This window comes from Notamacropus eugenii, chromosome 2, assembly GCF_028372415.1.
Source record: "Notamacropus eugenii isolate mMacEug1 chromosome 2, mMacEug1.pri_v2, whole genome shotgun sequence".
NCBI lineage: Eukaryota > Metazoa > Chordata > Mammalia > Diprotodontia > Macropodidae > Notamacropus > Notamacropus eugenii.
The window spans coordinates 188,571,536-188,583,503 of NC_092873.1; the positions used below are offsets into that span (position 1 = coordinate 188,571,536).

The window sequence follows — 11,968 nt, forward strand, 5'->3', positions numbered from 1 at the left end:
TAGCTTGCTATTTCCTTCTCCAACTCATTTTACAGATGAGGAACTGAGGCCCACAGGGTTAAGTGACTTGCCTGGGATCACACAGCTAATAAGTGTCTGAGGCTGGATTTGAACGTGCAAAGATGAGTCTTCCTGATTGCAGGCTGGGCACTCTATCCATTTCGCCTCCTAGCTGCTGCCCACATGACTACTTAGGACCCTTCTAATTCTAAAAAGTTCTATGATTCTGTGAGTCTAACCTTCCCAGTGACAGTAGTAGGTTAGTAGTAAAGACAAGGGAAAGGATGTATGTTTCTTAGTTCCTAGTCTAATGCTCTAACTCTGAAATACACTATAAGAGACTGGAAATATAGTTTAGAAAATCTGATCTTGATTTTTACTCATATATTTGCTTTCAAAACCAAGTCACACTTTAGGATAGACAGTGGCTTCACAGCCTGGGGTGCTGTTAAGTAGGTCAGATCGACAAGTATTTATAAGTATTATTGTGTAATGTGGACAGAGCTGTAACTAAACTGGGGGCAGACAGGGTATTGCCCTATTTGGGGCTATAAAGTTACCTCTTAGTTAACAGTCAGTTAACAAACATTAAGTGCCTAGTGTGTGCCATATATATGACCTGACAGTTATAACCAGATGCATGATGACATTTTGGAAAGCTCAAATGTAAGCATTTTAATTTCATCAACTTCTTCCTTCCTTTGTGACTGATTCATATTGCTCCTATCAAATTTACTCTCTCCACCCGTCATTCTGACCATGCCATGGTACTCCTTAAGGAGTTTAAAAAGGGGCCAAAGTCTACTGATTAAGCCGATATCATGGAATTTGAACCACTTATGATAAGTAGGGATTCTAGTTCTTAAGTTCCAGAGGAAAAGTCAGTGTTCAGTCAAGTTTGTTCTACAGTTTAATTCTTAACAGGAAAAGAAATTTTGGACACAAGTATAAAATGCCTCTTTCCTCCTTGTTTTTGCTAATTGAAAATTAAATAGACCCTTCTTCTCTAAGTAACCACCCTTCCCCTTTTCCCTACTTCAAATGTAGGAGCTTTTAGAAAGATTTCTGTTAAGAAATATGTCTCTCATCCTCATTTTTTTATATTCGTTATTGCCTTTTGAACTTTCTCTAAGCAGACTGTATGTGGTTTATTTCCTTCCACTATTTATTTCTTTACTATTTATATTTACAAAAGTAAGCATCATCTCCTGCAAGGTTGTGGCTTTAACTGAAGAGCTGTAGTGTCTAGAAAGAAATTATTTCAGAAAACTTGAAAGTGTTAGCAAACTCTCTGCTATCTTATTGACCTTGTTCATCATTTGTTTGGAAGCGCACCAGTGACATCATGGGGTGATGTCTTGACTTGTGCATGAATTGGATTGAAGTGAGGCAGGATTGCACATAGTCATTAGCCTCACTGTCTCTTCCAGAGTTATGGAAGTCCTGTGGCGATGACCTCAGATGCAACGGATGGCCTTGGCGTCTTCAATGTCTGACCAAACTCTAAGCACACCACAGTGCCTGCTTTAGCCACCTATGTGGCCATTGGAACAAGTTGTTCTCATCCTCTCATTCTGCCTGGGGAAGTCTTCACATGCTCTTAGACGACATCCCCTCACCGATAGGTGAATTAATGACATTCTCAATTAGGTGGGGAAGGAGATCCCTAAAATTCCTATTTCCAGACTGATCTTAGGATACCCTTAAACCTTTCTTTGTTGTTTAGAGGGATAATGTCCCTAGATCTTTTAATTTATTTCCCTTTGTTGATAGGAAATAAGATAGAACATCAGAGCAATCAGGAGAACAGATGGTTCACATAGAAAAACACAATAAATCAAGGCATTTCATTTATGAAGTATTTGGAAGTGCAAAAATAATCAACAGAACAGGCCATTTTGGGCAGTGGGAAGCTGTGACCAATGGCTTTGTCTTTGCATGCTCTCTGGGCACGTGGAGTCCTTTTTTTCCAAAATGTTGAGAACTCTGTCTTTACCTATCTCTATTTACTTGAGAGGAGACAGAGTTCCATGCTCTGGATTTGGAGTTCAGAGGACCTAGCTTTGAATCCCAACATTGTAACTTGATTAACTGTTGCAGGTCTCAGTTTTCTCATCAGTAAAATGGACAATTATGGACTCCATGATTTCTAAGATCCCTTCTTGCTCTGAAATTGTGATTCTGTGATTCTATGCTTATCTCACTTCACTGAGGAGGAAAGAGTGGAAAATTAGAAATCCAGAGATTTTGTAGGACTGTGAATGCAATCAGGAGGCTAATTGTTTGACTGAAGGTGAGTCTGAGACTGTAGAAAAGTATAGAGCAAGATCCATAAGTTGGCCTAGGGGCATGAAGAAGATGCCATTCTCTTTTTTGTGGAAACAGAAATCATAGGTTATATATTTGGGTTATATATATTCATGAAAGCTAGGTTAGGCCCTGGGGATTTTAATTAAAAAGTACTCTGGAAAGCTTAAGTACCACTCAGCCTGGGAAGTTTTCACATTCACATTTCTAATTTCCATAATCTAAAATAGGGTGGCAGTGGCAATGGTGGTGGTGGTGGTGGTGGTGGCAGCACTAGAGACTGCTTCCAGAGCTCTGGGCCCACAGACGGTGGGGGATCGAGCAGCCGATACAAAATCCCTGAAGCCTGGGACAATACACCCACCCCCACTGGAAGCAGAGTCCTACCTTGACAAAGAGTTAGAAAGTCAAGTGTTTGCCTGGGAAGATGAGTAAATATCATAAAAGAACTCAAACTATAGAATCTTACTTTGCTGACAAGGAAGATCAGGGCATACAGCTCCTCCGGAGGAGGACAGCAGAATCAAAACTCCTACATCAAAAGTCTCCAAGAAGAATATGAATTGGTCTCAGGCCATGAAAGACCTCAAAAAGGATTTTGAAAATCAAGTAAGAGAAGTAGAGGAAAAATTGGGAAGAGAAATAAGAGTGATGCAAGAAAATCATGAAAAATGAGTCAACAGTTTGCTAGAGAAGACCCAGAAAAATACTGAAGAAAATGACACCTTAAAAAATAGATTAACCCAAATGGCAAAAGAAGTCCAAGAAGCCAATGAGGGGAAAAATGCCTTATAAAGCAGAATTGACCAAATGGAAAAGGAGGTCCAAAAGCTTACTGAAGAAAATAACTCCTTAAAAATTAGAATGGAACAAATGGAAGCTGATGACTATGAGAAATCAGGAAATTATAAAACAAAACCAAAAGGATGAAAAAATAGAGGATAGTGTGAAATGCCTCATTGGAAAAACCATTGACTTGGAAAACAGATCCAGGAAAGAATTTTAAAATTATTGGGCTACCTTAAAGCAATGATAAAAAAAGTCTAGACATCATCTTTTGAGAAATTATTGAGGAAAATTCTCCTGATATTCTAGGACCAGAGAGTAAAATAGAAATTGAAAGAATCCACCAATCACTTCTGGAAAGAGATACTAAAAGGAAAACTCCTAGGAATACAGTAGCCAAATTCCAGAGTTCCCAGGTCAAGGAGAAAATATTGCAAGCAGCCAGAAAGAAACAATTTGAGTATTGTGGAAATATAATCAGGATAATACAAGATCTAGTAGCTTCTATATTAAGGGATTGAGGGTCTTAGAATATGATATTCCAGAGGTCAAAGGAGCTAGGATTAAAACCAAGAATCACCTACCCAGCAAAACTGAATATAATTCTTCAGGGAAAAAATTAAATAGAGGACTTTCAAGCATTCTTGATGAAAAGACCAAAGCTGAATGGAAAATATGACTTTCAAATACAAGAATCAAGAGAAGCATGAAAAGGTAAACAGGAAAGAGAAATCATATAAGACTTATTAAAGTTGAGCTGTCTACATTCCTACATGGAAAGAGGATATTTGTAACTCATGAGATCTTTCTCAGTATTAGGGTAGTTGGAGGAAATAGATAGACAGACAGACAGACAAACAGATAGACAGAGGTCACAGGGTGAGTTGAATATGAAGGGATGATATTTAAAAAATAAAAGTAAGGGGTGAGAAAGGAATATATTGGGAGGAGAAAGGGAGGCATAGGATGGGGTAAATTATCTCACATAAGAGGCAAAAAAAAAGGTTTCACAATGGAGGGAAAGAGGGGGGAGGTAAGAAGGAATGAGTGAACCTTACTCTCATGGGATTTGGCTTAAGGAGGAAATAACATACACACTCAATTGGGTATTGTACCCTACAGGAAAGTAGGGGGGAAGAGAAAAAGGGAATATGACAGAAGGGAGGACAGATTTGGGGAGGGGGTAGTCAGAAGCAAACACTTTAGAAAAGGGACAAGGTCAAAGGAGAAAATAGAATAATTGGGGGGTGGGATAGGATGGAGGGAAATATAGTCTTTCACAACCTGACTATTATGGAGGCATTTGCATAACTACACAAGTATAACCTATATTGAATTGCTTGCCTTCTCAATGGGAGTGGGTGGGTAGAAAAGAAGGAAGAGAATTTGGAACTCAAAGTTTTAAAAACAAATGTTTAAAAATTGTTTTTACATGCAACTGGGAAATAAGATATATAGGCAATGGGATATAGAAATCTATCTTGCCCTTCAGGAAAGTAAAGGGGAAGGGGATAAGAGGGAGTGATGATAAAAGGGAGGGTAGACTGAGGGAAAGGATCATCAGAATGATGCCATCTTGGTGTGGGGGGAGAGGAAAGATGGGGAGAAATTTTGGAACTCAAAATCTTGTGGAAATGAATGTTGAAACTAAAAATAAATAAATAAATTTAGATATTAAAAAAAATTTGAGTTCCAAAGTCTTCCCACCCTTTTTCAAGACAAACTAATTCTCACCAGGAGGGAAAACAGCAGGTTGAAGTCACAAGCTGGCCCCTCCATGCTTAGAGACAGGAGGTACCCAACTAGCATTATATCTATCTGTTCCCTTAAATATTATTAGTCTAGAGGAAGTAACTTTAACATTCAAGCTAAACTCCTGATCACTATTCTAAAAGGACAAAGGAGGCCACCAAACTTTATATAAACATGCCAATTCCACAACGAACATACACATAGCAAATAGCAAAGACACTCATTTTTTGTCTATAGTGAAACAGAAATCAGGAAAAGAATACACAGGAGAAAATATAACAGATTATAAAGACTGAAGAGGTTCTTCCACTGGGAGTGAGGTAGCTTCAGTTCAACCAAGAAAGAGGGACCCAGATTTCACACAAAAAGGAAAATCCATTTAAGTTTCTAGTGTAACAAGTTAGGGATAAGAACATGATGGAGACTGCCAGCTTTTTTCACATTGGCTTCTTCCCAGAGTCTCTCCCTTCTGCAACCTGAAGAGAGCTCAGGATTGAACTCTTTCTCCCTTGAAGCTGGAAGCCATAAGAACATAAAGAGACTAAACAGAGCAGATCTCTCTTCTCTCCTACCCTTGCCAACCCTACCCTCATACAGGTATAGGGCATTGATCTCCACCAATGAGGAGAGAGTCCCATACCAGTAAGTTTGGGGGGCTTGGGTTTCACATTGGCATAGGGATTCCTAGGTGAGGTAACTCACTTTACTAAAGCAGGTTCGTACCTTCTCTGTATCTTTTAGTCTTAAGAGACTAACTAGAACATTCAAAGATTAAGTGACTTACCCAGGGTCACATAGCCAGTATGTGTCAAAGTCTTCTGGGCTTAGAGGACAGTTCACTTTGCTATATTGCTCTCCTTAATATGCTAAATTATTTCTGAGTTTGCATATTCTTTTTTCCTGTGTAATTACATCCTAGGACATGCACTCTTGAGAGGCAGGCAGCATGGTATAGTGAGTAGGACGGTGACTTCAGAGTCAAAGAAGGCCTGGGGTTAAGCCCCTACCTCTGCTTCATACTGGCTACAGCTAGGTGATTCTGGGTGAGCCACTTAATCTCTTACTGTTCCAAGCTATAAGTTAAAGAAAAGGTGCATTAGTACTAACAACCAATGAACATGAAATCATAGGTCTGGGGGAGAGGGAGAACTATTCTTATGGCCTAGAATGTGAAGCAAAAGGGAAAAAGAGAGTGGATTCCTGAATTGGGAATCTTATTACAGTGGCCAAGGCAGGAAGGAGAGAGGCTACAAAAGGGTTAGGTATTAGGAGAACTCCAAAGTGCAGAGCTATAAGAGACTGAAGAGCCAAGGATGTAGGAAACTCAATAATTACAGTTATAATGAAGAAATCAGGGAGGCTTAGAGAGTAATGAAAACAGAGAGTTCTGGGATAAAGGACAAGGTCCCCTGGATTGTGTTTGAAGAGGAACCTGGAGTTCCTAAGAGGCCACTCAAGATCGGTAAGGCCAAATGCCCCAGACCAATCTGTGACAGGAGCAAGATTTCCTAATTGTGTTTTGAAGATGCAAAGCCCTATATATAGTTGAATGTATCTCTGATTATAAGTGAAATATATCTTGTGTCCTCTCCCCTATTCTGAATCTATTTTACCCCTGTCCCATAAACATGTTATTTGATAATTAAAAACTTATAGTTTTATAGCACTTTAACATTTGCAAAGTACCTTCTTTCCCAACAACCCTATGAGGTAAGGAGTACAGTTCTCTAGTATGACTGAGTGTCTCTGGGAGGGCCACGGTAGTCATGAAAGACAGGTCTGTGGGCCATGGCAGGAGATGTTTTTAAGTTCCCAGGCTGACAATGCCTGGGCTGTTCTCTACTGTGATCAGTCCTCCTTATCACTGACGCCATGTGCATTAGATTTTAAAGGAAATTTCATTAAAAAAATGTGCTTTCTCATTTGCACTTATTTCTTGAATTTATTTTTAGAGGAATGCCTTTGTAAAGCAGTTTTTGAGAAAGAAGCAAACTACAGGCAGCTTCTTTCCAAGGCTTTCAATGGAAAACATCATTTTGAGGCTAATTCTTTCCGACAGGAAATGGTAAGGCCACTCCTGTTTTCTCCTTTCCTCCACTACTGCACCCTGGGTCTTTGCAGGTAGCTAATATATGGGTTTCACCTTTTCCTCTAGATACTGAAAGACATCCCGACAACAGCCCTGTAGCAACTTCCCTCCTGTTACATGTTGAGATGACTCTCCAATGCTGTCAAATTTACTTAATTAAAATCCTGGGATGCTGTGATTCCAATGGGTTAATGAGTATGTTCATTTTCCTCTTTCCTCTTCTTGCCAGTCATTTTTCCTCATTGCCATTTTCTTTGCTAGAGATTTCCTTTTGAAAATGAATCTGTCTTAGCAAACTGTTTAACCCACAAGGCATCCATCAAAAAAAAAAAATGGACCCAAATAATTAAAAACCCTTGTTGAAGGAGCACAGTGGAGTTAAACTCAGTTTGATCTTTATGCAACATTTCACTGCCCCAAGGATGTAGCTGCAGTATCCTTAAAAATGAAAGGGAAAGGCTGCAGTTTCAACAGATTTACTATAAATCTTTTATTTTCTTCCTTCGGAGTTCCTGGGTTCAGTTTTATAAGAGTCTTGGGAAGTGAAAAGGAAAGAACAAAGAATTTCTACTATCTTTTCAGTTGGTGCCAAAAACCTAGCAAGATTAGCATAAAATAATTCACTGCCCGGGCGTGCAAATATTACCATACACATGACAGACCTTTTATGCCTCTATGTATTTCCCTCCCTTAGTGACAGAGAAGCCGTTGGACTCCAGCAACATCGGAGCCCTTGCATCCATTGGGTGAAAAGAACGAATTTCTTCCTTTTGGTAGGTAGAGGCTAGCTGATGCAATGGCCAATCAGGTGGTTTGTATCTAGGAGAAACATGGCATAGATAGCTATTTAAATCCAACCAGAATGATGTAAGCAAGGGTGGCTGCTGGAACCAAGCTTGAGGAAAAGGGGGGTGGGGAGGAACGGGACAGAGAAAGGTTAGTAATAAGGCAAACGGAAAGGAAAAATCTTGTCAGGCTGAATTATTTACAGTATGTTGGGCTGAATCCAAGAGGAGAAAAATCCAAGTGACCCATCATACCTGGAGTCTGATCTAAAATATTAAAGTTTGAAGACTGCCTCCTTCTGTCCAGAAGGGGGAAAGAAATGAAAGACTGCACAATGTTCTCAAATAATGAAGCAATGTTTTGTTTTTTTAAAATAGAATTTCTTTAATAGGAGGGTCAGGTTTCTTGTAATGCCAGATTAAACAGAAACCTGCTCTGCTTTTTTCAGAGTTAGGATTTTAACTGAAAACTGGGCAGCCTTTCACATATAATTATATATTATAAAATATTTGTGATATAATAATTATATCTCATTATCAAAATATTTTCATTGTACTTTAAGGTTTGCAAAGTGCTTCACATAATTTTAATCAATTAGCAAGTATTTATCAAGCACCAACTATGTGCTAGGAACTGGGTCACAAATACAATGAATAAAACAATCCTTATTTGCACTGAGCTTATACTCTAAGGAGAGAGACACTAAGTAGCTGTATGAGTTGTGGCTGTGGTTCAGTTGAGTACGACTTTTTATGACCCTGTTTAGGGTTTTCTTGGGAAAGATACTGAAATGGTTTGCCATTTTCTTCTCCAGCTCATCTGACAGATGAGGAAACTGAGGCAAACAGGTTAAGTGACTTGCCCAGGGTCACATTGCTAGTAAGTGTCTGAAGCCACATTTGAACTCAGGTCTTCCTGACTCCAGGCCCAGTTCTCTATCCATTCAGCCACTAGTTGCTATATAAGTACATACAGGATAAATACAAAGATAATAAATACAAAGAAAAAAGATTAAATACAAGGTAGTTTGAGTGGGAGACCACTGGTACTTGAGGACTCAGGAAAGATGGTAGCATGTAGTAATTGGAACTATGTCTTTAAGGAAAAAAAGGATTTTCTGAGATATAAGACAGGAGAGAGTGCATTCTAGGCATGGGGACTTATCAATGCAAAGGTGCAAGAGAGAGGAAATGTGTTATGTGTGAGGAACAGCAAGGTCAATTTGACTGGATGATTGAGTGTAGGAAGGAAAATAATTTACAATGATGCTGGGAAGTTAGGTTGCAGCAAGACTGAGAAGGGCTTTAATACAGGGGTATTAATTTGATTCCTGAGTTAACAGGAAACACTGGAGTCTAGCGACTAAGGGAATAACATGATCAGATCTGTGCTTAAGGAACATAATTTTGGCAGCAATATAGAGAATGATCTAAAGTGGGGGAAAACTTGAGGCAGGGAAACCTATTAGGAGTCTATTACAACAATCTAGACAAAAGGTCTAAGCTAAGGTGGTGTTTGTGTGAGGGAAGAAAAATGGTCAGATGTCAGAGATGTTGTAGGGTTGAAATGGCAGAAATGTAGGTAAAAATGGCAAGATTGGCAATTTACTGGATAAGGGAGGATGAGAAGTTGAGAATAATGTGAAGATTACCAATCTGGAAGATTAGGAGAGGAAAGGTATCTGCCTTCAAGAGAAAGTTTGGAAGTGGAGTGGTTGTGGGAGAGAGAAAATGAGTTCTGTTTTGTACATGTCGAGTTTGAGATCTCTCTGAGACAGCCTGTTTGACACTTTCAATAGGCAATTGGTGATGAAGGTTTGATGTTCAGAGCAGATACTGCTGCTAGATAGACAGAGACAGAGATAGAGATAGATCTCTCTATATAATCTTTCTCTCTCAATAGCTACCTCTCTGTCTTAAGCTATATCTGTATTTTCATACATATCTATATATATCTTTATATTTACACATATATCTATGTATCTATCTCTATATAGCCTCTATATATCTATAGATACATATATATATATCCAGCCTCAATATGTATCTATATTTATACATAAAGATCTATAGAGAGAGATTTGTATAGAGAAATATCTATCTTCTCTCAGGCATGATTGAAACAACTGAACAACACAAAATATAACTATATCTAGCCCCAATCCCTGCTCTGAGCATCAGACTTTCATCACCAATTGTCTATTGGACATATCAAACTAGTTGTCCCAGGGATAACTCAAACTTAACACACACAAAAGATCTATCTATCTATAGATAGGCAGAGAGAGAGAAAGAGAGAAAGAGAGAGAGAGAGAGAGAGAGAGAGAGAGAGAGAGAGAGAGAGAGAGAGAGAGACACTTTGGAGTTATTGACATAGAGATGATCATTACCCATTTAAAACAACCCTAGGAAATAACTGTCATTATTATGCTTATTTTTATAGATACTGAATCAAGCTGGGATGTTCAGTGACTTGCCTAAGGTCATTTTTTCAAAACCAAATTTATACTCCAATTTTCCAAACTCCAATCAATCCATCCACTATACCATAAGGTAAGAGACTTGCATTTTCCCTTGACTCTATTTATTGCTTTAGAAATATTAGCTGAAATTTGCCAAAAGAAACAAAAGCTCGGAACCACTTCTATAATAATGACATATTCTCAGGCTGAATAAAGTAACTCTAATGGTATACTCAGTAAAAATAACACCATTAATAATCAAGTAGTTATTAATAGCTTAAAATTTCACCAAGATTTTGGGGACGCCCTGAATTGTTAGAAGCAGGATGATAAATAGTGGTCTGGAGAGACTCAGAGGATGGTAGATCTGAGCTGAAAGAGATCTTAGAGGTCATCTAGTTCCATTCTTTCATTTTACAGATAAGGAACTGACCTGCCCAAGGTCACATAAGAGACCTAAGTAACCTAAGTGGCAGAGTCTGGAATTTCATCTCAGATCCTCTGTTGCCAGATCAGAGATTTTTTCCTTGCACCATACTGAATGTTCTCCTACCATAGAAAAGAACTGACTTGGGGAAGGCAAATGAGCACCCAGTTCATCTTGGTGTAGGTGGGAAGAAGACTTTAACAACTGCTAAATTTCTTGGTGAGGTGGAGCAGAGATAGATAGACCTCAGCATGTAGACAGCCTAGGCAAAGTCTGAAAACAAAGTCTTTTGTGTTTTCACCAGCATTTTGGAACCCTTGTTGTTCAAATGAGACAATATCTATAAAGTGCTTAGTACAGTGCCTGAACACAGTAGGTTCTTAATAAATTCCTTTTCCCTTCTTTTCTTCCCAGTCACAATACATGCAACTTTGAGAGAGAAGAATTTTCTGCAATTAAAAATATGTGCATTTACCAAAAAAAAAAAAACCAAAACACAAATCAGTATTAAAATTTTGCACCTCCATTAAATTGTGCCCATAGCCTTAGATCCACTTTTGATAGAGAACATGAGGTAGACAAGTTGGAGAAAAGGTTACACTGGTAAGATTACTTCACTATTTAAAAAAAGAAAAAATTTAAACCTGCAGAGGAGCCCATGTTTCCTGTATTTCTTCAAAAACTCTTTTCAGGTACAGTCGATGTGGTCAATAACAACAAAGCATACAATTTTTAGAAGATACCATTCAGACAAATGTCTCATGGTTAACAGATCTGGTTGGCTTCAATGGACAGTTATTACCCTGAATGGGTAGTAATTCAGTTCAATTCAGTTCACTTTTATTAAGTGCCTACTTCATATGTATTATAAGGTATCAGGCACTATGTTAAGCACTGGTCAAAGTATCAGGTTCTTAAGTTCCAGAGTTTTCACCTTTTCATACTGGAACATGCTCATACATGCATGTTTGAGTGTGTGTGCATGTATGTATATATCTGTATAGGTACACATACATATATGTCTATGTGTATTATATTACATGTATCAGTTTTAGGTTTTCAAGAATGCTAGATATTGAAGGTCAAGGGTTGTATATGTGTGTGTGTGTTTAATTCTGCATAGTTCTTAGATCAATGGCTCATACACACAGATGCTCAATAAAAATAAAATGATGGAAACAATGATGATTTTACAAGCAATACATAAAATCTTGCTTCAAAGTATACCATTTTGAATAGCAAGGACTCACACACACACACACATTCAAACATATATACCCCCCCAAGGAGAATTTTTCCACTATCAATAATAATAACTGATATTTATGAAGCATGTTAATGTCTGCAAAGGGTTTACATG

At 38.3% G+C, this 11,968-nt stretch overlaps 1 long non-coding RNA gene across 1 annotated transcript; it reads left to right on the forward strand.

Annotated features, from left to right (window-relative positions):
• Nucleotides 1-6,801: 6,801 nt before the first annotated feature.
• On the forward strand, nucleotides 6,802-11,097 carry LOC140523773 (uncharacterized). The gene is made up of 5 exons (XR_011973466.1): nucleotides 6,802-6,910; nucleotides 7,001-7,129; nucleotides 7,629-7,707; nucleotides 10,163-10,272; nucleotides 11,023-11,097. It is a non-coding gene; the product is annotated as an uncharacterized lncRNA (long non-coding RNA).
• Nucleotides 11,098-11,968: the final 871 nt, after the last annotated feature.